This window comes from Stegostoma tigrinum, chromosome 13 (assembly GCF_030684315.1).
Source record: "Stegostoma tigrinum isolate sSteTig4 chromosome 13, sSteTig4.hap1, whole genome shotgun sequence".
NCBI lineage: Eukaryota > Metazoa > Chordata > Chondrichthyes > Orectolobiformes > Stegostomatidae > Stegostoma > Stegostoma tigrinum.
In genome coordinates, this window is record NC_081366.1 from 50,658,044 (window position 1) to 50,684,909 (window position 26,866).

Genomic DNA, 26,866 nt, shown 5'->3' on the forward strand with positions numbered 1-26,866 from the left:
ATAATAGTGAAATGACGTTATTTGAAATGTGGATGGTGCATTTTTCATACCAAATGGCATGACTTTAAACTGATACAGTCCATTCAAGCGTCACGAAAGCTGAAATTTCCTTCACTGTTTTAAATAAAAGGTACTTGCTAGTATTCTCTGAATAAGTCCAACTTTGAAACAGAAGTTGCTTACTGAACCTTATCAATACGGTCTTCCAAACGTGCAATGGGATATGAATCAGATTTTGTACTTACATTGACTTTGCAATAGTCCACACAGTAATCTAGTTTTATTACTATTACTATGCTGCAAATCATTTCAACTATATTGTCTTTGAGCATATGTTCAACCTCTTTTTGAACCTGTGTCAATTTAAGGGTTAAGATTGTAAGGACGTTGCTCAATTGGAAAACCATTTCCTACATCTACATCATGCATACTCAGATTAGTACTTCCCAGCTTGTTCCCACATATCTCTGTGTGATTGTATTATCTCTTTCAGGTCATTTCAATTTTCCTCTGGAAGTTAACTCAATAATTCATCCAAATTTTTGAGAACTTCCTCATTGCCCAATTTAGTTTGAGGAATGTCTAATTTGAACCATTTGAACCTGGTTCTTCACTTGGTGTTGTAACCAGTAACACATTCTACTTTTGCTTTTTTCCCCTATCAAAATGCCTTTTGAACATATTCATCACACCGAGATTTCTTTCTCTCTGGCATTCTTATCAAACAACATGGCTCTCAATAAGTTTCTTATAAGTAGTAGTATATTTAACCACAGTCTGTACTCATTCTTAGCCACATTGCAATATCTTCTCTGCCCAACAAGACTTCTTGCATGGGAAGCAGGAAGCTTATTTAAGTTAATTCCTAATCCCAGAATTCATTCACATTGTTAACCACAGTGGCAATAAGACATCCATGTCCACAGTATAGTACTAAGTAGTATTTCTTGAAAAACATTTGTACATTGTTAATTCTAATTTGAGTCCACATGTTATGATTCCAAACTAAAACTGGGCAAACCGTGAACCCTCAAGGATTCATAACATATACAGCCAAATCACTATGATGCATCATTTATGGAAAGAGTGGAAAACAAAATACTCAAACAGGTATGAAGGATCAAAAATTAGAAAGCTTTTAAAAAAATCTTGTTGTAACAATTGACAGTGGTTACATGTTGCCATTAGGCTCACTCTTTATTCTGGTTTAATGAGGTATGTTTGAGGTCGGCGAAGTCAACAATTCTGGTGGGTGGCTCAGTAATTTATAATATTTAAACGAAGTTTTGTTTCTCAAATCTTGTGACCTATTTGAAGATAATGGCTTTGGGTAGCTTTGAGATAGGAAGCAAGCAGCCTCAGATGTGCACGTGCAGACATCCACAGCTCAAGGTACTCCTACCTCAATGTACAGTAACAATAACAATATTGACTTAAAGTATAAAATAAAGCCTGGCGGCAGCCATGGGAGAAAACCATCATAGCCAGGGTCTGAGGTTAAAACAGAACCCAAGACTCAACAGTAAAGTCAAGACATAAAACGTTCCAAGACTTTGGAAGATTTCAGGAGTGTAATTGAAAACATGCAGGACAGTAAAAAGTAAGACTCGATCTGAAACAGACCAAGATCTTGAAGTCTTTGAGAGAAAATGCTGGAAAATGAGAAGATTCAAAAGGAAGGGAAAAGTTCTTGTAAGACTTTGATTACAGGGCTATAGAGTAGCGAGATTCTAAAGGTGAGAAAAAGAACCTCAGAGGACTTTAAAGCTTGGCTGTAAGTTGGCAATTGAAGACTCAGGGTTGAAAGACTTGCACAGTAAAAAGATAAAAAAAGTACTCAACCAGGTCACTCTGACAGTTATTCATAGGGATGACAACTCCACTACAGAACCTGCCATTACTTTAACCATTTGATAATAGGGAAAGCACAAGAAATGGGAGCTATTAGAGTGGCAGTTTCAGCATGTCTATGCAACAGCTTACAAAGTCGCAGCACTATCAAGTCAGCACATTTTTATTGGCTGTAGGTTCAATAGAATCACAGAATCTTCAGTACAGGAGTCCATTTGACCCAACATGTCTGTATTGGCTCCTGAAAGAGCAACCCAGCTAGTTCCATTCTGTAGCCGTACCTTCAGGCCTTTGAAATTCATCACTTCCAAACGTATATCCAGCTCCCTTTTGCAACTTACTATGGAATCTGCCTTCACCACTCTCCCAGCAGTGCATTCCAAATCCTAACAACTCTGAGTAAAGAATCTTCTCCTCATCTCACTTCTCGCTCACTTACTGACAATCTTGAAGTAGTAAACCCTAGTTACTGACATACTAACTACTGAAAACAGAATATCATTCTTTACACTGTCAAGTTGTTCATCATTTTGAACATGTCAATAAGATCACCTCTTAATCTTCTCTGCTCCAAAGAGAAAAAGCCCAATCTCTCTAATCTTTCCTTTTATCGAAAATCCCTCAATCCTGGAATCATTCTAATAAATCACTTTCTCCAGGGCTTTAACATCTTTAAGTATGGTATCCCAGCTGAACAAAATACTCCAAATTTGGTCTGAACAATGACTTGCAGAAGTGTGGCATCACTTCCTTGCTTTTATTTTCTATGCCTCTATTTATAAACTTAAGGATCCCATAAGCTTCTTAATAACTATTTCAATATGCCTGGCCACCATCAGAGGATTATGCACTTGAATAGTGAGGTCCCTCTATTCCTGCACACCCTTCAAAGTTGTACCACTGAGCCTATATTCTCTGTGTTTCTTCTACTAAAACGCAAAACCGCATATTTCTCTACATAGAAATTCATCTGCCAGGTGTCTGCCATTCAGCCAACTTGTTAATGTCCCTCTCATTTCATTCAATGTCACCCTCACGATTTGCTGTCTCCCCAGCTTAGAATTATCTGCAAACTTAAAGATTCTGTCCTCAAAACGCATCTCCAAATAATTTGTATCAATAAAAGCATGGGTCCCAACAACATTCCCTGCCAAACACCACTTTCAACTTGTCTCCAATCTGAGAAATGCCCATCTGTGATTACCCTCTGTTTCCTGTCCTTTAGCCAACCTCTAATCCATGTTGCCAAGGACCCATCAATCCTAAACATTTCTAATTTGTTAACCAACCTGACATATGACACTGTGTCAAATGTTTTTTGGAAGTCCAAATATACAACATTCAAAGCATTACCCTCATCCACTGCCTCTGATACCTAAGCAAAGAACTCAATTATATTTATCAGAGATGACATGCCGTTGGCAAAGCCATGTTGCCTGCAATGTATATTTCACTTATCCCGTTTAAAGGTCCCTATCTATTTTCCCACTATTGATGTCAAGCTCAAAGGTCTGCAGCTTCTTCGGTCATCTTTTCCCCCTTTCTTAAACAGCATCATATTTGCAACTTTTCAGTCCTCTGGACTAACCTTGTGATCACAGAGACCTGGAAAATTTCTATTAATGGCTTCACAATTTGCTCCTTGCCGCCCCTACCCACCCCCCCACCTAACAATTGAGGATGTATCCCATCTGGACCTGAATATTGTCAGCCATTTTAGCCCCTCTTCTTTATCTATCACCATACTGCTCAGTTGCTCAACACCCACATTTTCTACTGGGCCATTGTCACAATTTTCCAATTTGGCAAAGACAGAGGCAAAGTACTGATTTTGTACCTCTGCCATACCTCTTGCTTCAATGAGCAGTTTTACCCTGCTTGCTCTTTATGGCTCAATCTATCCTTCACTAATCTTTAACAATTAATATGTTTGAAGAACGTTTTACTATTTGGCTTAGCACAGCCTGCTATCCTTTCTCAGTCTTCCTCTTAGCCTTCCTTATTTCAGCCTTGTGTCTCTCCTGCATTTGAGATACTCTTCTTCATTTCTATTGCTACTATTATTCTGATATGTATCATATGCCCCTTCTCTCTTTCTTATTTTCGCATCAATGTCCTTATTCATTCAGGGCACTCTAGCTTTGGATACTCCACATTTATTTCTCATGCGTGTTTCCCTAGAATGTCCATTATTGGTCTCCCTTTTGAAATTCTCCTAAGTTTCATTCATTGTTTTATCCACCAAAGGGCATTTCCAATTAACCTGCTCCAGTTCAACGTTTAGACCCTAAAATCTACCCTATTCTAGGATCTTAATCTTTCACTGATTTCTATCCATTTCCAACTTAATATTTAACCTTATTATATTGTGATTGCTATTTCCCAAATGCTCCTTTCACTTGGTCTACCTCACTTTTCTAGGACCAAATTCAGCACAGCTCCTTCCTTGGTAGGACAGGAAATGTATTGTCCCAGAAATTTCTTCTGCGCACATTATAAGAATTTCTCCCTTTCTGTGCCCAACACTCTACCCTAGGGTAACTGAGATCACTAACTATCACAATCCTACGAGTCCTGCAAATTTCCATAATCTACTTACAAATCATCTCCTCAACTCCCTTCTCACTATTTGGGGTCTATTATACTAATCCAACAAGGTCACAGCTCCCTTTCTGTTTCTCACCTCCAGCCATATAGATTCTAATTCAGCGAACTGCATCTCATTCAAGGGGATGAAGCCATCTTTGACAAAGACTTGCTACACCTCCTCCCTTTTTACCCATCCTGATTCTACAAAAAATATTATAACTTGGGATGCTATGTATCCAATTCTTTTCTGACTTGTGTCATGTTTCTGTCATTGTTATTATGTCATATTCCACTCCCACCCCTCAGGACAGTTTCTGCATCCAGTCCTCCAGACTTGTTCACTAATCTCCATACATTAATATATGTGCAATTTAGCCCTGTCCTCATCTTTCTTGTCCATTGGAAGCTAACGATTTGTTTGTTCACTGCCAATACTCAAAGCCTTCAATAACTGATCATATTTCAATAAGACAAAATATAGAACAAAATACTATGGATTATTGATTGAACTTTCAATGTGTATTTAATCTCCCCCTAAAAACTTAGTGATGGAATAGGCAAGTTTTAATTAGTGATCTCATCAATTCATACACAGGCAGGAAACGGGTCCAAAATCAGTCTGTACTGCAACTAAATATTGCGTCATCTCTGGCATGGTCAGAAGAAAATATTGTGTCATCTCTGACATGGTCAGAAGAATCAATCCCAACATAAAATCATCCTTCTTTGGAAAGCCTGCCAAAATACCAACAGAGCAGGAATTAAAAGCCATGAACTGTATTGGTTTCTGTAAGGAATGGTCCCAAACAGCTTTGCAAATGCAACAAATATCCAACAGGGGGAGCCAAATACTCTAAGTGTGTCCAACTGGGAAATGGAGAACTTTTTGCACAAATGAAAGGAATGTCTTTCAAAAATAAAATTTCCAAAGTAATCGTGCACCATGCAAAAAAAGTTCAATAAACTAAAGATGCAGAAGAAAAAAATAAAGACATTCCTAGATTGGGTCAAAGGAAGTCAAAACAAATTTTGGATGTTTGAAACTACAAGGTTTCTGAGCAAAATTTAAACTTGACATAACTGTTTGTCTCAAAACCAGCAGACAGCTTGCCATGGTGGAAGTCTGTGAAGATCACCAGAAGGCACAGATTGAAAGGTGTATCACCACAAAGCTCAGTCACAGAGGATTAAAAGTAAGTGAGACATTATATAAATTGAGGAATCAAAACACCAAATTGTTGAGCAGAAATGCATGTCCTTGTCTAGGTCTTTGAGACAGAGTGGATACAATACTTCAGAATGAAGATGGCGAGAATTTGGTAGTTGCATTACAGAAAGCAGGATTAAATTGCCATTGACAGGACCAATGGAATACTGGTCAGGGCTGCCTCGTGGGATTTACATTCCAGGTCGAGATGGACCTTGACGAGCTTTCAGTAACATTATTGGGATCAAAATCAATCTCACAAATGCCTAAACAGATAGAGTTTCAGGCTTAGGCTGATGTGGCATGATTGGAACAATCTGTGTTCCACATGTGGTGCAAGACAGAAAGGCTCTTGAAGGGAGCAGTTAATTGAGCAAAGATAGGATTTTACATCCAGATGAGTACAATTTTACATGAGTGACCAACACTATCAGCAACTGAGGGAAAACTCGGAAATTTATGTAGCTTAAAAATCTGACAAGGTGTGCAAGTGTGGTGGAAATATAGTCCAGCAGCCAAAGTACTGAAGAGTTGTGATAAACAGCAAAAACACTTGATGATAATGGAATATTTATTGATTCATGATCACAGAATAAGTACAAAGGCGGAGATGTGAAATCCTACAGATTTTACATTGGGCATCAAGGTATCACAAAGTGCAGAAGAAGAGCACATCAGTATGTTGGCCAAGGTTTCAAAAGACATAGGATTACATATTATCATGTCAAACATAAGCAATACACAGCTAAGTGCCTACAGAGGCAATGATTTCATTAAGATTTCTAGAAATGTCATGGCAAAGACTAACAACAGGTTTGTTCCGTTTTAAAGGGGTGATGCATTTATTCCTGACTGACCATTTTTTAAAGTGGATCAAAACAGTATACCTTAATTCAACCACAGCAGACTCAATGACCACTGAAAAGATCTCTGCCATACAGTTTTCCTGAAGAATGAATCTCAGGCAATAGACCTCAATTTGTGAACAAGGATTTCACAAAGTTCATTTTGGAGTCAGTATCAACCAGGTGGTAAATCCTCCATTCCATTCTCAGTCTAGACTATGAAGTCACTGATACATGAGAATCCAAAGTGGGAAATATCTGAACTTAGTTACAGAGCAGCACAGCTGAATAAATCAGTACTTGACAGTGGAGTTGCTGATGGGAAGGTGTTTAAATATACCAGTTTTAGAACAGAACCCCAGACCACATGACAATGTAAGGCCATGAGAAGGTTAAATAACTAAAGAAAATCTACAGCCAAAAAAAAGTTCTCATACAATTCTGGCCACAGAGTGCAAACTTTAAAGTCAGGGCAGAAAGTTGTGTTACGAGATAGAAGGTTAGAAGCCACAGTCAGCAGGGAAACAGATCAACTGAGACCGAGTAAGTTCAGGTCACCTGAACATACATTCAAAGAGAAAATGAAGATCTCAGGAAAAGGAATTTGTGGAATATCTATGAGACAGTTTTTTTGAAAGCAGCTGGTGGTAGAGCCCACTAGGGAACACACACTTCTGGATTTCGTGATGCGTAATGAGGCAAAGTTGATTAGGGAGCTTAAGATGGAAGAATCCCTGTTGGGGGGGGGGGGGGGGGTGGATAGACCAATCATAATTTGATAGAATTCAGTTTGAGAGGGAGAAGCATGACTCAGATTGGTGATATTATAATTGAGTAAAGGTAACTATAAAGACAAAGGGAGTGGCTGGCCAGCATTGATTGGAAGGGAAGCCTAACAGAGAAGATAGTGGAGCAGCAATGGCAGGTGTTTGAGGGGTAATTCTGGAGACACAACAGAAACTTACTCCAATGAAGAAACACATTAAGGACAGGATCATGCAACTGCCGCTGCCAAGAGATGTCAGGTACAGCACAAAAGCAAAAGAAAAAGCATGCAATGTGGTGAAGATTAGAGGGAAGCCTTTAAAAACCAGCAGAGGATAACCAAAAAATGAAATGGCGGGAGGGGGTGGTGGTTGGCAAAGATAAAATATGAGAGTAAGCTAACTGAGTAAGATTCCAAATCTTCTTTTAGATATCTGAAATGTAAGGGCAAGGCAAGACTGTACATTGGACTGCTAGAAAAGGAAGCAGTAGTGGGGGAACAAAGAAATGGTGGAAGAATTGAACAGATACTATGCATCAGTTTTCCAAGTGGAATGCACAAACAGTGTATTAGAGAGACATGGGGCAGAGGTCAAAGCAATGGCCATCACTAAGGTGGTGGTGCTGGGAAGCTGAAAGGTCTGAGGGTGGATAAATCACTCAGACAAGATGAACTACACCCCACAGTTCTGAAGCAGAATAGCTAAAGAGATTAGAGAGGCATTGGTGGTGATCTTTCCGGAATCACTGGAATCAGGGAGGATCCCAGAGAACTGGCAAATGGTTAGTGTGACACCCTGTGTAAGGGAGGGAGGCAGGAGACAGAAAACGGTAAGGCTAGTTAGCCTGATCTCGGACATGGTAAGATTTTAGATTCCATTATTAAAAGTTGAAATTGCAGCATATTTGGAAGTGTATGGTAAGATAGAGTTGAGTCAGCAATTTTCTGTAGAAGGGTCTCGACCTGAAATGTCAAACTTTGCTGCTCCTCTGATACTGCTTGGCCTGCGGTATTCATCTAGCTTCACACAGAGTTATCTCTTGAGTCAGCATGGCTTTGATAAAAATAGATCATGCCTGACTAATCTTTAGAATTCTTTGAGGACGTGATGAGTTAGACAAAGGAGAGCTAGTGGACTTGATCTATTTGGATTTCTAGCAGGCCTTTGACAAGGTGATGCACAGAAGGCTGCTAAATAACAGCCCAAGGTGTCAGGGGCATGTGTAGAGGATTGGCTGACTGGCAGAAGGCAGACAGTAGAGATAAAGAGGCCTTTTTCAGAATGGTAGCCAGTGATTTGTGGAATTCTGCAGTGGTCTCCGTTGGGACCACATTATTCACTCTATAATGATCTGGACAAAGGAACTGAGGGCATTGTTGCTAAATTGGCATATGACACAAAGTTTAATGGAGGGGCAAGTAGTGTTGAGGAAGTGGGGAAATCTGCAGAAGGCCTTGGACAGGCTAGAAGAGGAGACAAAGAGGCAGATGGGATATACATTGTGTGAAAGTATGATGTTATGCACTTTGGTAGGAAGAATAGAGGCATACACTATTTCTAAATGGGGAAAGGCTTCAGAAAGCTGAAACACAAAGGGATTTGGGAGTCCTAGTTCAGAATTCTCTTAAGGTTAACTTCAGGTTCAGTGGCAGTTAGGAAAGCAAATGCAATGTTGAGGCTGTATAATGTTCTGGTCAGACTGCATTTGGAATATTGCAAGAATTGGGCCCCAAATGTAAGGATGGATGTACTGGCTGATTCTGGTGAACGAAATGCTTATCATGTGAGGAGTAGTAGTAGTATCATAGGGGAGGCAATGGCCTAATAGTTTATCAATTGTTGGGGGAAAAAAAACAAATCTGGTTCACTAATGTCCTTTAGGGAAGGAAACTGCCATCCTTAGCTGGTCTGGCCTACATGTGATTCTAGACCCACAGCAATGTGGTTGACTCTGAACTGCCCTCTGGGCAATTAGGGATGGGCAATAAATGCTGCTCAGCCAACGACACCCTCATCCTGTGAATGAATAAAGAAAAAAAGTTGAAGACTCTAGTTTGTATTCCATGGAGTACAGAAAGATGCGGAGTGGGGTGTTCTCATTTGAACCTACAGAATACTGAGGGGCCTGAACAGAATGGACATTGTGAAGATGTTTCCACTAGGGCAGTCTAGGACTCAAGGGCAAAGCCTCAAAGTGAAGCCCCTTTAGAACTGAGATGAGGAGGAATTTCTGAGCCAGAAGGTGGCTAGTCTGTGGAACTCATTGCTGCAGAAGCACGTGGAGGCTAATTCCTTGAGTATACTTAAGTCAGAGATAGGTTCTTGATTAGTAAGGAGATCAAGTGTTGCAGGGAGAAGGCAGGAGAATGGGGTTGAGAAACATATCAGCCATGATCAAATGGTAAGGCAGATTTGATGGGCCAAATGGCATAATTCTGCTCCTATATCTTATGGTCTTATTTTGGTCTAAAATAAACTTCTAACAAGACACTGCTTCTAAATTTTGTAAGTTCTCATTGTTTCTGACATTTCACATTTCCCTACCAGAGGTTGTGGTGTTAGCATGTCAGACTGTAACAGAGTGTCAAAGCTTCAGTTGAAAGTTGAAAGTTCAAAGAATTAATCCTGAAATAATATCATTAAAGACTCTGGAGGGTTTAGTATACGTCAATACTATGGAATAAAATGGTCATTTGTTTCACAAGAGAATACAATGTATTAATTATTTTATAGGAGAATGCAATAGATATTCAATGTGAATTATCAGGTTTTTTGATGGGATAAATTGAGTTTTTCAAAAGTAAAATGGAAAAAGAAAATCTGCCAGTATTGAAACCGTAAATTAGAAACAGAAAATGTTGTAAATATACCAGAAAACAGAAAAGCCTTTTCAGTTTCTTGTTTTTCAGTTACAATCCCAGTCATTTGTTTTGTGTTACATCCAGATGCTGATGGGTCGGAAGCATATTGTCAGCATTTTTTCTTAGCCCATCTTCCCAGATGAGCAACATTAATCGTATCCAGATTAGAAAGTAACCATTTTTAATATGATCCACATGTAAATTTTATAATACTGTACTGTTTTCAGGAACAAAGTGAGCTTTAAGAATTAAACCTTCTGTTGAATGGGCGTATTGCTTTGGAATTCAGCAGTGTTTTGTTGAAAATAAATTGTTCACAATTCTTTCATAATTCTCTGCCAAATCTGTCTAGACAATCAGGTTATTTATGCCCAGTTAGATTTTTCCACTCCTTACCAGATCCATATAAAACGAAATAATCCAGATATTACTGAATTGAGTGATTTAAAAGATTTGAGGGCTCCAAATCCAAGAACCTGGGCTATGAATTTCAGCTCTGTAGTGCCCCTGCAGCAATACTAAGACAATAGACAATACGTGCTGGAGTAGGCCATTCGGCCCTTCGAGCCAGCACCACCATTCATTATGATCATGGCTGATCATGCACAATCAGTATCCTGTTCCTGCCTTATCCCCATAACCCTTGATTCCACTATCTTTAAGAGCTCTGTCTATCTCTTTCTTGAAAGCATCCAGAGACTTGGCCTCCACTGCCTTCTGGGGAAGAGCATTCCATATATCCACCACTCTCTGGGTGAAGAAGTTTTTCCTCAACTCTGTTCTAAATGGCCTACCCCTTATTTTTAAACTGTGTCCTCTGGTCCTGAACTCACCCATCAGCGGAAACATGCTTCCTGCCTCCACAGTATCCAATCTCTTAATAATCTTATACACCTCAATCAGATCCCCTCTCATCCTTCTAAATTCAAGAGTATACAAGCCCAGTCGCTCCAATCTTTCAACATATGATAGTCCCGCCATTCCGGGAATTGACCTTGTGAACCTACGCTGCACTCCCTCAATAGCAAGAATGTCCTTCCTCAAATTGGGAGACCAAAACTGCTCACAATACTCCAGGTGCGGTCTCACCAGGGCCCTGTACAGCTGCAGAAGGACCGCTTTGCTCCTATACTCAATTCCTCTTGTGGTGAAGGCCAGCATGCTATTAGCTTTCTTCACTACCCGCTGTACCTGCATGCTTGCTTTCATTGACTGATGTACAAGAATACCGAGATCTCGTTATGCCTCCCCTTTACCTAACGACTCCATGGAGATAGTAATCTGCTTTCCTGTTCTTGCCACCAAAGTGTATAACCACACATTTATCCACATTAAACTGCATCTGCCATGCATCCGTCCACTCACCTAGCCTGTCCAAGTTACCCTGTATTCTAATAACATCCTCCTCACATTTCACACTGCCACCCAACTTTGTGTCATCAGCAAATTTGCTAATATTACTTCTCATGCCTTCGTCTAGATCATTAATATATATTGTAAACAGCTGCAGTCCCAGCACCGAACTTTGTGGTACCCCACTGGTCACTGCCTGCCATTCCAAAAGGGACCAGTTTATCACTACGCTTTGCTTCCTGTCAGCCAGCCAATTTTCAATCCAACTCAGTATTTTGCCCCCAATACCATGTGCCCTAATTTTGTTCACCAATCTCCTATGCGGGACTTTATCAAAGGCTTTCTGAAAGTCCAGGTACACTACATCCACTGGCTCTCCCTTATCCATCTTTATAGATACATCCTCAAAAAATTCCAGAAGATTAGTCAAGCACGATTTCCCCTTCGTAAATCCATGCTGACTCTGTCCTATTCTGTTACTGCTATCCAAGTGAGTCGTAATTTCATCTTTTATAATTGACTCCAGCATCTTTCCCACCACTGGCTAATGTTAGGCTAACCGGTCTGTAATTTCCTATTTTCTCTCTCCCTCCTTTCTTGAAAAGTGGGACAACATTTGCCACCCTCCAATCTGCAGGAACTGATCCTGAATCTATAGAACCTTGGAAAATAATTACCAACGCGTCCACAATTTCTAGAGCCACCTCAAGTACCCTGGGATGCAGACCATCAGGTCCCGGGGACTTATCAGCCTTCAGACCTAACAATCTATCCAACACCATTTCCTGCCTAATATAAATACCCTTCAGTTCGTCCATTACCCTCGGTCCTTCAGCCATGACTGCATCTGGGAGATTGCTTGTGTCTTTTCTAGTGAAGACAGATCCAAAGTACCTATTCAACTCATCTGCCATTTCCTTGTTCCCCATAATAAATTCACCCGTTTCTGACTTCAAGGGCCCAATTTTAGTGGTAACCATTTCTTTTTCTTTTCACTTACCTAAAAAAAACTTTTACTATCCTCCTTTATATTTTTGGCCAATTTTCCTTCATAGCTCATTTTTTCTGTGTATTGCCTTTTTAGTTATCCGCTGTTGCTCTTTAAAAGCTTCCCACTCCTCCGGCTTCCCACTCATCTTTGCTATGTTATACTTCTCTTATCTTGATCAGTCCTTAACTTCCCTCGTCAGCCATGACTGCCCCTGCCTCCCCTTAGGATCTTTCTTCCTCTTTGGTATGAACTGATCCTGCACCTTCTGCATTATATCCAGAGATACCTGCCATTGTTGTTCCACTGTCTTCCCTGCTAGGGTATTGTATCACTGAACTTTGGCCAGCTCCTCCCTCATAGCTCCATAGTTCACTTTATTCAACTGCAATACTGACAATTCCGACTCTCCCTTCTTCCTCTCAAACTGCAGATTAAAACTTATCATATTATGGTCACTACCTCCTAATGGCTCCTTTACTTTGAGGTCCCTGATCAAATCCGGTTCATTGTACAACACCAGATCCAGAATTGCCTCCTCCTTGATAGGCTCCAGTGCAAGCTGTTCTAAGAATCCATCTCAGAGGCACTCTACAAACTCCTTTTCTTGGGGTCCAGTACCATCCTGGTTCTCCCAGTCTACCTGCATGTTGAAATCTCCCATAACAACTGTAGTGATACCTTTGTGACAGGCCAATTTCAACTCTTGATTCACCCTGCACCCTACCTCCTGACTACTGTTTGGGGGCCTGTAGATAACTCCCATTAGGGTCTTTCTACGCTTAGAATTTCTCAGCTCTATCCATACTGACTCTACATCTCCTGACTCTATGTCCCCCCTCGCAAGGGACCGAATATCATTCCTCACCAACAGGGCTACCCCACCCCCTCTGCCCACCAATCTGTCCTTTCGATAGCACGTATAGCCTTGAATATTCATTTCCCAGGCCCTGTCCACTTGAAGCCATGTCTCAGTTATCCCCACAACATCATACTTGCCAACTTCCAACTGAGCCTCAAGCTCATCCACCTTATTTCTTATGCTTCGTGCATTCGTATATAATATTTTTAATTTGTTTGTCCTATCAATCCCTATTTCAGTTAGCTATACTGTACAATCCCTTCTTGAGTTTTCTGCTCTGTTGATTCTGTTGTCCTTCTTAACTTCTCTTATTCTCACTTTCCCTTTACCTTCATTCTTAAATTTCCAGTTTGGCCCCTCCCCCCCATTACTTAGTTTAAACACACCTGTGTTGCAGTGGCAAACCTGCCTGCCAGAAAGCTGGTCCCCCTATTAAGATGCAAACCGTCCCTCCTGTACAATTTATTCTTACCTCAAAACATACCCCAGTGATCCAAGCATTTAAATCCTTGCTTCCGACACCAGTCCCTCAGCCACACGTTCAGGTCCATTATCTCTCTGTTCCTGCCCTCTCCAGCCAGAGGAACTGGAAGCAACCCAGAGATAACCACCCTGGAAGTCCTGCTTTCTGTATTTTGGCTCAGCTTCATTTCCAGGGAGATTCACGAAGGGTTCCCCTCTATAAAGCCTGACAACTTTTCTCACACAGTTCACTGTTCAATAATTTATGCATTCGGTGTCCACAATCTTGAGGCCAGCAATGGCAGGAATGCTGGGACCTTCTGTCATTCACACTACAGATACCATACTTAAACCTCAGCTGTACACCACTAAATATTTCACGCTCTTGGCAAACGGGGTTGCACAATTCCAAATGAGGTAGCTGAGTCAGCGAAGTTGTTATCAAGCTTTGCCAATGTGGAATGTCAAGTTCTGGAGGTTGGGATGGTGGTGATGGTGATCCTCTTTCTCCAGGAGTGACAGCAGACACATGCCAGATGCTGACAGCCTGTTCAAAAGTAGCTATTCATGTCCGTGGGCTCTCCATACTCCAAAGGAAAGCACTATACTGCTGCAAGGAGGTCAAAAACTTTAAGAGGCATGGGACTGGAAACATTAACTCTGCTTTATCCTCTCTGATGCTGTCAGACCTGCTGAAATTCTCCAGCAATTCAAATTTTAGTTCTGACAGATCGGAGTTGAGGAATGGCATCATTCATTGACTATAGATTAGTTGCTGCTCCAAAGGCAAGCTATTCAGTCCTAAGAGCAAATGCAGATGTTTTTGTTTGTTCTTTCATCATTTTTCCAGTTATTCAATAAAGGTTTTCAACAATGATAACATGTTATGGACCAGAGGGGAATGAGGGAAAGAGTTGCACTCCTGCAGACATAGCTATAACATTGTGTAGCAATGATTCTGATTCTTGGTTCTACAGCTAAAAGGACACTTCATCAGATAGCTGAAGATTTAAAGTACACATTGAGCAGGCAGACCATCACCTTCCCCATAATAGAATGGTGCACTGGGCACAATGGGCCACACAACATTTAATTGACAACTGCTTCCGATAGATCCGAACAACCTTCTGACCTTAAAGTCAATAATCTTGACAGAACTGAAACAGGAATGCACCAGACTGCTTTTCTTCAAAAAAAAGTACAAAATAATATGGAATACAATTTTTATTACAGCTGATTGTAAGGGAACCAGCACAGGAGCCTGGAGTATGGGCTGATGTTAACATCAAGTCTAATGCTGATTTAGCATATCAACTGCCATTTCTATCCTCATAGGTCTTGTTAACACCATCTCTTAAACATTCCCGACTCAACATAGGTTCAGTATTGGGAGGGCCACCTTTGTTCACAATTTTTTTTATTTGATGAAGCAAATTACTTTTATACTCTTTAATGGCTCACTGAAACTTAGCTCTGCATCTCAAAACAAAACATCTCTCAGGACTACATTTCTTTAAGAGTAGTGTCGATATCATGTCTCCAGTTGTCCAGCAAAGGGGGGCCACCTGCGGATTTATGACTTTACCTTTCTAACAGTTACGTATTAAAATGTTGGTGTCATGTTTCTTTAAATGCAATGAATTGCAAGGTGCTTTAATTGTACTAACTGAACTTAAATTCATAAAACTTAAATTCTTCGAGGCTGCAGTGGTGTTGGCTTCAGCATCAATGGCGTGGACCAGGACTCTTAGCAGCAGGCCTGGAGCCTGAACTCTTGGTGGTGATAGTGCCCAGAAACAGAGACTCCTCAAGGCAGCAGACCCAGAGCTGGACTCTTGGCAGTGACAGTGCCCAGAGTGAGGATTCCTCACAGCAGTATGCCTGGAGCCTGGACTCCCAGCTGCAGCAGGCTCGGAGCTTACACTCGCAGCAGCTGCATTGCCTGAGGAAAGATTCCTGGTGGAGGTAGGCCTGGAGCCTGGACTCTTAGTGACAGCAGCGCCTGCAGTAGGGACTCCTGGCAGTGGTAGTCCCAGAACTTGGATTCTTGCGTGTGTCAATGACGCAGTGGTGGCAGCAGCAGAGCCGGTGTCTCCTGGGGCATCAGGGCTGTTGATGCTGTTCCCAAAGCAGGACTTCTTTGGGACTGGAATGTTTTCCAGAGGCCTTGCTGAAGTCATCAAACAATGCTTGACACCCCAATCTGAAGGGAAGATGAACTCTTAACTCATTTCTTTTCATGCTTATTGTAATTCAAAATGGACGTCAATGTGCTGTAGCCAAATTTTCAGATGACACAAAAATAGGTAGAAAGGCAAGGATACAAAGAGTTTACAGAGATATTGATAGGTAACCTTAGTGGGCAAAAAGTTGACAAACAAAACATTTTGTGGGAAAATGCGAAGTTGTTCATTTTGAAGGGGAGAACAAAAAACAAAAGCTAAATAATATTTCAATGGAGAAAAACTGTAGAAGGCTGCAACACTAAAGGGACTTGGGGTACTTGTGTGCAAAACACAAAGCTGGCAAACAGGGTCATCAGATAATCAGAAAAAGTATGTTGGCTCTTATTTCAATGGGTTAAGTGTAAGAGTAGGTAAGTCTTATTGCAATTGTACAAGATGCTTATGAGACCATATCTGGAGTACTATGAACAGTTTTGTTCCCTTTATTGAAGGAAAAGATAGATTTCATCAGAGGCAATTCAGAGAATGTTCAGTGGGCTATCCTTGGAATGGAGCAAGGGCTAAACAGCTTGGGACCCTACTCACTGGAGTAGAGAAGAATAAGATGTGATCTCATTGAAACACAAAATTAATGGGTTTGATAGGGTAAATGCTGAGGATGATTCTCCTCACAGCAGAGTCTTGGACCAGGCAGAATAGTATCTGAATAAATGGCCACCAATTTAAGGCGGAGAGGAGATGGAATTTCTTCTCTCAGAGGGTTGAGTATCTTTGGAACTCCTTGCCAGAGAGCTGTGGGAACAGAATCTTTGTGTATTTAAAGCTGAGACAGTTAGATTCTTTATTAGTAGTAAAACAAAGGGCTACAAGGAAAAGACAGAAAAGTGGAGTTAAGGAATGTCAAATCAGCCATGATACTACTGAATGGCCAAGCAGACGTGAGGGTCCAATGTTTCTGCTCCTACTTCTTATTGTCTTAGGGTCCTATCCATCAAGAAGCACCTTTACTTAAATCTCAACCTGCATTTGACATGCCTGGTTCAACCAGGGCATGGTGATGAAATTGTCACTTCCTTTAACTGGATTTGCACTGGAGGATGAAGATGTCATTGACAGTAGGCATGCAAATTGCTGTTGCTCTAAATGACTATGCCAGCTATTCTTTCCAGACAGAAGCGGGTAACATTGACAGCATTTCGCATCTTGCTGCACATTGTTGCATCAAGGCAATGTGCCATAGAGCAGGACTAAATTATCTCACTCTATGGTGAGTGAGAAGATACCAGATATGCTGCCAGAATTTCCAATGGTACATGGTGCCACTGGACGCATATGTATAGCTCTGCAAGCATTCATGTAAATTGGGAAGACGCATGTCAGCTACAAAAGGTTCACACTCTGAACAAGCAATCGGCATGCCGAAAACATCCTATCATTGAATACTTACTCTATTGATACCAGCTTTGAGTTATTCATCCTGTGCCAGTCGATTGTACCTACTCGAAGCCTTGGTCACGATTGCCCTGTGCTAACTGTGATGATAGCATACTTCTAATGAGAGCTATGAAGCCAGCAGAAATGTCATGGAGAAACCAGTGACTTCCAGAAACAGTTTTGTTACTCACTCGAGTGTCTTTCCATGTTCAGTGTGGCCCATCACATCCTCCACTACCTTTCTCTCATGAGAAAACCTTTCCTTTGGATGAGATAGTAGGAACTGCAGATGCTGGAGAATCTGAGATAACAAGGTGTAAAGGTGGGTGAACATAGCAGGCCAAGCAGCATCAGAGGAGTAGGAAAGTTGACGTTTCGGGCTTACACCCTTCAGAAACGGGGGATGGGAAGGGGGTTCTGAAATAAATAGGGAGAGAGGGGGAGGCAGATAGAAGATGATAGAGAAGATAGACCTGTTAAAGAGGTGGGGGGGGGGGGGAGCCAGCAAAGGTGAGCGTAGGCGGGGAGGTAGGGAGGACACAGGTCAGTCCAGGGAGGACGGACAGGTCAAGGAGGTGGTATGAAGTTAGTAGGTAGGAGATGGGTGTGGGGCTTGAGGTGGGAGGAAGGCATAGGTGGGAGAAAGGAAAGGTTAGGGAGGCGGGGGCGAGCTGGGCTGGTTTTGGGATGTGGTAGGGCAAGGGGAGATTTTGAAGCTTGTGAAATCCACATGGGAACCCTGCAGCCCAATGGTATCAAAGTGGAATATATGAGTTTCTGTTCCTGCAGCCTTTGGGTGCCATCGTTGTGGCACTGCAGGAGGCCAAGGATGGACATGTCATCTGTGGAATTGGAGGGGTAGTTGAAGTGGTTCGCGACTGGGAGGTGCGGTTGTTTAGTGCGAACCGAGCGTAGGTGTTCTGCAAAGTGGTCCCCAAGCCTCCTCTTGGTTTCCCCAATGTAGAGGAAGCCACAACAGGGACAGCGGATGCAGTATACCACATTAATAGATGTGCAGGTGAACATCTGCTAGGTGTGGAAAGTCTTCTTGGGGCCTGGGATGGGGGTGAGGGGAGAGGTGTAGGCGTTGCTTTGGATGGGTTGTTTGTGAACTGATAAATCGGACTTCAGCTCCCCTGAAATCGCATTTGCACATTACAATTGTTCCTTAATTCCCTGCTTTTTAAGGTAGCATGATGTCCAGTAAATGACACGATCAAAAGAACATCCATTCTGTACTGACATTTGCAACACTTCCTACAGAACACTCAAAAACATCTTAAAATTCATTCTTGCACATTTCCTTAATGTATGTTTTTAAGGTGACTTTGTCTAACCAAGTAATCCCACACAGCGGCCACAGCACGGTTGACGGTTGATTGCTTTCATTGTAGGAAACGGCAGTTGAGCTGGAGTGGCTCTGACCTTCAAGAGCCCACCTACAGATGGTTCAGCCTTCGGATGAATGGTAGCAGCCCATTCTCTCTTGGTTGAAAAATAGCAGCAATAGAACTAGAGAACTGGCAGTGATAGGAGGACAAATACTGTCATCTTGAGACACAGCAGGAGAACTGTGCAGCATGGGGGTCTTGGCCACTCTTGCACCTTAGCATTCTGAGTGGTCTGTTGAATGGTTGATGGTTAGACTGCTGAAAAAGGTCTAGTGCTCCTCAGTTGGGTTTGCAATATGGCAACATGAATCTTAAAACCTCATTTAATCTTTCATAGTATCAATGAGACCAATCATTGGCCATTGTGAACGCTTTCCCCATATCAGGCCTAAGTCAAATCTTCCCCCTTTCTGTTCTATGGCCTTTGTTGTCATATTGATTACAGAAATTTACCAAAAGTAAAGTGCCTGAAAAAAAAAATGAAATGATATAGGAAAAGTTAACAGAGAAAATAGAAAGCTGCTGGTGAACTATTAACAGCTTAGCTCTCATTTGTGTCATTGTTTCTTTGGTTCTAAGAAATGCTGCACTGTGTTTGAAGCGTAAAATGTTAAACCAAACATGTCAAATGTTCTTGCCAGTAAAAGACAGTCATAGATAACACAATAATTGACTTACTTTTAAACTGAACTCAATCTAAATTCAGAGAATTTTAGGATTGTTTTATTTCCTCGTAATCCACTGCTGGCTTTCAAAATTTACTGTGACTTTCAACCATTGTCATTTACAACACCGCTATAGATAATACCTAAGAGTGATTTCAATGAAATCACTTGATTTATACAATTATGTAGAATCTAAAGCATTGAAGCATGCTATTCAGTCTAGCCAGTTTATTTCCAGCATTTACAATCCGTCAGGTCACCTCCCCTTTTAACTTGGTCCCACACAAGAGGAAGCTAGTGTAATACAACTAAACTGATTAATCTCCACCTCATTTTAACTTTGATGCTTGAACATTTGTTGTAGTTTGGGATTAACAAGTACAAATCAGAAACAAGAATCCTAACCCTGTTTTCTTTACAAGTTCATTCATGGGACTGTAGGCATCACTGTGAAGACCAATATTTATTGATCATTCCTAATTGTTCTAAAAGGGGGCTGTGGTGAGTCACTTTTTGAACTGTTACGAATTGAGCAGTGTAGGTGCATCCACAATGCTGTTCAGGAAGGAATTCCAGTATAGAGACCAAGCAACAATTAATAAGCAATAATAATTTTCAAGTCAGGACACTGAATGATTTGGAGGGAAAATTGCTGTATGTCACGTGCCTAAACTTTTGCTAAGTTCTTCTTTGTGTAGAGGTTGCTGCTTTGGGAGATTCAATTGGTGAGCCTTGGTGAGCTGCTCTCTTGTAGATGGTATTGCTACTACTTTGCAACACTGATAGAGGGAGTAAATTTTTAGGTTTTGATAGGGTGCCAATCATTCCTGAATGGTGTTGATTTTCTGGAATATTATTAGAGTTGCACTCACCCAAGCATGTGCAAAATATAACATTATAATTGTGCATTGTAGATGGTAGAAAGGGTTTGGAGAGTCTGGAGCCGAGTTACTCTCCACAGCGTACCTGATTTCTGCCCTAGATTCATTATCACAGTACTTATTATGTCAACTTTCTGTGCGTGGTTCATATCGTAAACATTTACAGCCAGAAGATTCTTCAAAAAAAACTAGCACCGCATACCCGAAAAATCTCATCGACATGGGGTCATTTTAACAGAATAGGAACAACTTAGAGGGTGTTCTGGCTTGTACCATGTTGTGATTGCACTAGATCAAATAGCCAAGACATTTTAAATGCGTAAGCAATGCTTTACAAGATGAAGAGTGCAGTAAGTGAAAGAATAATATTATGCTTTTAATTATTAAGAATAGCAATTATACATTCCTTTATCATTCCCTGGATGTTTTCAATTTTTTAAAAATGCATTTACCACACTCCCGTCTTCACCCATTCAGTTAGACAATGAGAAGAACAGAGGGAATCTATTATATCTTGCAGATCTATTTGGTCTATGTCTTTGCAAGGGACAGGTATGTTTAGAGACCTCATTCTCGAGTACTGCCCCCTTCTAACCTTCATTGGGGGGAAAGCATGAATTACTTTCTACTTACATTCACTCAGTCGTTCTATAAAATCAGATGTGAAGACTCCTAATGGATTTAAGACTAGGGCCTTGGGCCAGATTATTCATGATCACTTAAAAAACATGGCTCAACCAATCTTCCAAATTAAAGCAACATGAAACTAGTGCGACAGTAAATGGTTCACTTTTATATTGTTCATGATAATTGAAAGAAATTGAGTAACGATAAGTTTCACCGTGAATTGCGGATAGATAAAATTAAATGAACTCATTGTTAGCATAAGAGAAACTGTTCTTTGAAAGCGTTTCCTCCATAATTAGTATCCCATTTTCCTTTCCCCCTTAATTTAAGAACTCTCCTTTTCCTGTGGCCCCTCAGAAGTGCCTTGCTGGAGAGATTAAAAATCTATGAGAGCTTTAATGCTATTTTTGCAAGATTATTATTGTTTGTTGCCAAATACCAACATTCTATAATCTTTCAATGCTGGTGGTATGAAGATTAGAAGATAAGAAAGCTTAAACCATGACAAGCAAAAAGATTGCACAATACACTTTTGTTGGGTAAGTCACTTGTAAGGTAACTTATTTATTCTATTGTCCTTCAACAGATCAAATGCATGTGTTTAGCTTTTCAACTGGATACTTTAAATACATCTGTAAAAATAACTAGAATATTTTTCAGTCTTAATACTAAGCAGGAGAATAATTAATCAATCTTCAGCAAGTGGTCATTAAAAACTTATTCAGGTTAATGCATTGATTACGTTAATGTTAGCGTTGCAGATTATTTTTCAAATAAATTGAGTGTCTGCTCGCTATAGCAATTAAAACCAACAAAAGTAATTTATATTCATCATTGGTGTAGACTTCAGGCAGTTTTACATTGGCACTTAAAATTTAGTTTTGAATTATGAAGAAGCAATACTTAAGCTTGGGCTGCCTCTGCTCACACTACTAACAAATGTTTATGTGCTGTACAATTATGGACCAACATTTGTGCAATTCTGATGAGGGAGCTGGTGGTAGCAATGAAAGTGCTCTACCATAATTCAAAGAGATCAAATGTTTTGTTTAATATGGTGCATTATAGGAGGACATTATATGGCTTATCAATTTGCTGTTAGAAAACCTCTTCCAAATGCTTTCCGATAATTCTTCCACAACTATCATCTTGCATATTATTTCAGGAAAGCATAGATAATTTTATTTCAAAGATGTTTTGTACTCTATGAAGACATCATTAAATACGAAAATGTTAATGACTCATATTTCAAATTACCACTAATACTAATGAAAATTGTAATAAAATTGTCTATGAAAGGTTCAGTTAAATTAAATATGTTAGGTACGGATTGCTTTCATTATTAACACAAATGAGTGGTACAAGTTTTAAGTGCAATTAGAGACAGCTATCAGGCAATGTAAATGAATGTTTAGAAAGTAAAGTTAAAGAAAACTTAACTCTAAAGATGGTTTAAAAATACACAAACAAAATAGTGGAAGAATAAGTTACCATTTATTATCAGGGTTTAGCCTCTTTCTTGACCTTGTGCGAAGGAAATTGTTTTTTTAAATTGGAAGAGTATTCGATACCATAATCAAATAGTTAAATGGGACTGGTGTTTAACTGCAACTCATAAAAAAGATTGATGGGGTGTGATTACAATAATTTGGTTTATTTATTTATGTATTATAAAGCATCATTTACCAAACATTCATTGGTCTTTTATGACAAATAATCATTTATTACAATGTATAGATCTTACAACAGTGCACTGCACATTAAGAGCACAAACTGTATTGGAAAGTGTATAAAGTATTAGTGGACACTGTCCCAACTTCATCTGTGAAAATTCAAATGTACAGTTACAAAACATTTTAAAACAAAAGGTAGTTCCTTAAAGAGGAACAGCACTAGCCTAGTATGGCAGTTTAAAAGCATGATTGAAAACTCATTTTATTAAGACGTTTTGTTTGCAAATCTGCAAAGTATGGTAAAAACCAATTCAAAAGCTCCTTTACTGACATATTTTAAACATTTCAATTTTAAAAACACCATGACCTTTTGACATACTGTAGTAAAATGGTGTGCTTTAATTTTAAGGGCTAATTGCTGTGTTCTTTCAACAAATACACAATCCTAAATAGTAGTAACATTAACAGAATAAATACTGCAGAGAAGAATCTTAGATGTCACAAATGGTCTTAGGAATAGTTTTTGGGAGACTGAATCTTTGACCTGATGAAACGATATCCGACTTGTCACTAAAAGCATGCCAGTCAAGCCTCCACAGTACTATTCTAGAGATTACCTTTGCTCAGTGCACTCTCTAGCACAAAGTACAGTTAATCCACAATGGTCAATACTTCTAATGACTGAAAGCTGAATAACGTCCAACTCCACATTCATCAACCTTTTGTAGGAAAGCATTATTATCGAATGTGATATAAATTATAGATCGTCACTAAGTAATTTTAAAAATAACCTCTAGGTTTTACATGAGGGCTAAAGGTGAATAACAAGCAAAGTCACTTTTCACTGGACAGTAATGCATAAAGTAGTATGTCTGTAATTTTCTTATAAAAGATCATAAATATAAAAGCTTTCGATATTAAAACAGTATTCCATGCTTCAGGCACAATATAGGCCCACATTCACATATGCAAGTTCTTGGTTTGAATTTGATCCCAAGTGATTTTTTTTTGTTGCACAGCAGTTACATAATTCACTTACTGACAATACTGTACTTAAGGCTCCCATGTAAGCAATTCAACAGTTGTTTAGTTTTTCAACTGAGGAAACGGACATGAAATATAACAAGTTATAAAATGAACCTGAAATTTACATTGTAACAGAAATAAAGCTTTGTTTTTTCTTGATGCCATGATTGAATAGTTCTTTAAACACTCAGGAAAAAAAAAACACTTAGTAAAAAGAAACAAGCTTTCTACTTTTCTGTTTACAGTATGTAGACAAATCTGAATAATGTGTGAACAGATTAGTTTTCAATTCAACACTGTTCATTGTTGAAAATGAAATGCACATGGAACTTTAAAATACAATTAAATCTATTTTACTTATGGTTTTCAATCATATTTCATTTATATTCAGATTCCCATGAAATTAATAACTGAAGCAAAAAAATGATTTCTCCAAATAGACAACCTCATGTTAGGCAGATTGCATGTGAAAACCACTAACAGACTATTTATTCATACTAAATAATCTGATCAAAATGCCACAAACTAAAACCTCGAGATCTAAAGGATTATGTCAGGCAATCAACTGAGCTTACTGCTGAAAGGAGACAGAAAACATTAGGGCTCAGAACTTGCTGTGACAGTGATGGAATGGCTTAACCTATTTCACGGCGGCTCAGTGGTTAGCACTGCCGCCTCACAGTGCCAGGGACCCCAGGTTTGATTCCAGCCTTAGCTGACCGTCTGTGTGAAGTCTGCACATTCTGCCCACGTCTGCGTGAGTTTCCTCCAGGTACTCTGATTTCCTGCCACACCCCAAAGATCTGTAGGTTAGGTGAACTGGCCATGCCAAATTGCCCATAGTGTCCAGGGATGCATAGACGAGGTGGGTTAGATTTGGAAAGTGCAAGGCCATAAGGATAAGAGGCTGGGTCTGGGTCGGATACTTTTCAGAGGCTGGATGTGGACTCAAAGGGTCAAATGACCTGCTTCCACACCGAAGGGATTCTATGATATTTCTTTTGCATGTGCGTTTTAGGGACTTGTTGACTTATCAGTGGAGATTTCTAAGTTTTGAGCTTATGAACAAAAATGAGTCTGTTTAAGGGGTCTATGCCATCTATAAAGGTGGTCTAGCAGTATAAAGAGTATTCAACTAGTAAGACCAAAAAAAACCTGACAGAAATAGGGACTACAGGCAAGGAACTAAGTTGCATTTAAATTATTGTATGAGAAGCAAAATAAAGATTCAGAATACACAATGGGAGGGATAATGAAGAGTAAAACAGAATAATTAAACTTTTTTTAATAAGTTAAAAACTCTGCAACGTTAACTTCCTACTGAAAGAATAAGATTCCTTTCATGCTTGTAATGATGTTGTATAGCAATAATGATCACTTTATTAAACTGTTTTAAAAAACTCAAGTTACTCATGCTTGCACAACTTCCAACTTTTCATCTGTTTTTGCTGTGAGAAGACTAGGTAATTAGCCTCAGCTCATACAATCATAGTGATCTCTCCAAATTCCATCAGCAAAATATTTCAACAATGCAGTTTGCAGAAGAGCAGAGTATCAGTAACCGCAAATTCCAGATTCCAAAACAATGATTTATGCATTGAAGCCAGAAATCACTATTCAATTACCTTGTACTGATGATAAGAGCTAACCACCTTGCAAATATGAACCAATATAATTTAGGTTGGTGCACAGAAAATTAATTTACAGATGTACATGGATTTTATATCACTTTAATACTTTTTTGTGATTCATTTAATATTTTTCATTATAATGCATAAAGCCAACTTGAACAATTCAGGTGACACTGAGTTTATAATTGAAAATATGGAGTTCAAGATTAGTGATAAATGGATACAAAAAGACATGAAACATCTATTTCACCAAGTTCTCTTATACACATGAGCAAATTATTTGCAATGCCCCAATAAAAGGGCTGTAAACAGATAGGCAGTCCCTTATTATCTCAGCCAAGGTTTCAAATTCAAGCTTAGCTCACCGAAGAAATGTTTCCCGACATGTGTCCGAGATGGATGATACTCCAAAACAGGAGCACATATCTGGAAAGGTTCACCCTTTGCAACTTAGTTTAGTTCATTCTAACTTTCTATCTTAAGTGCTACATGATTCCCATATATGCAACAACCACCATAAAGCACATGCATTCAGCCACTGTCTTTTCCAAATATTAATGGCTGCTCAAAGTAAGCTTTCTTCTCCTAAAATTATGTAACTGCACAAATAATAAACACTAATTTTGCCTCAATTTAAAATGAAAGCTTATCCCAACAATGGTTGACAAATTTTGGAGTGCTAGCCCTGTAATTTTAAATTTTCAAGTATCAGTCATCCAATACTCTAAACCACAGTCTGCAGGGAAAGAGAGTTAAATCAGAGACAGAATATTCTAAGGATTTTGCTAATTTGATTTTACGCATTGCAAGTTATTGAATTGTTTTGTTTTCTACCATATGCAAAAAAAAGGACTTTGGACCATTTTCAATTTATTCTTCTTTCTTACACCAATGTCATTGTAAAGATTTGCAACATTCAGATTGTGACCCTGGTAAACCAGAACCAAATTATTGCATGAATTAGTAAAACCTGCAGCTACCATCGCCTTTTCATACAATTATACTCTGAAGTTGTTGCAATGTTTAGGGGGTTATATTCTTAAATAACAACTAGCTTTCAAAACAAAATACCAGCTAACTAGCATCATGGCTGTGATAAGTTGATCAAATAGAAACAACTAACTAATGATTTTTTTAAAGTATATCACATTGTTTTTTGTTTTAAACACAATCTTCTTCCTTGATTTTCCTGAATGTATTGATTTACATTGGAATGTAATTTTACAGTCACAGGAAAACTCTCATAGGCCTTACCTGATTCTTCCATGAGATATTCAGCAATCTACTTGACCATATGGGATATCATTGTCACATCCAATCCTGTCTCAACAGCATCCACACATGCAGTTTCTAGCAGGAAGTCAGTGAACCACAACGAACTGTGAGAAAATCATGGCTTTTATCACTTTAGCTGGAGGTATCAAGAAAAATTTTTAATAGCCCAAAGTGATACCCCCATCCAAGATCAAGTAACACAGCACAGACAGAGGCTGGACTGTTTTTGTAGCGTGAAAACTTGTGCATTACTGTACATTTCTAATTTTTCAATAAATTAATATGCCATTAT

General features: G+C 39.5%; 1 protein-coding gene across 1 annotated transcript in view; it reads right to left on the reverse strand.

The window, feature by feature from the left end:
• stk10 (serine/threonine kinase 10) overlaps positions 1 to 26,664 on the reverse strand; it is a 196,872-nt gene extending 170,208 nt beyond the window's left edge. Inside the window, exon 1 of the mRNA XM_048543091.2 lies at positions 26,554 to 26,664. The gene's annotated coding sequence lies outside the window, so the exon portion shown is untranslated. The remainder of the gene's footprint in view (positions 1 to 26,553) is intronic.
• Between the last annotated feature and the right edge of the window lie 202 nt (positions 26,665 to 26,866).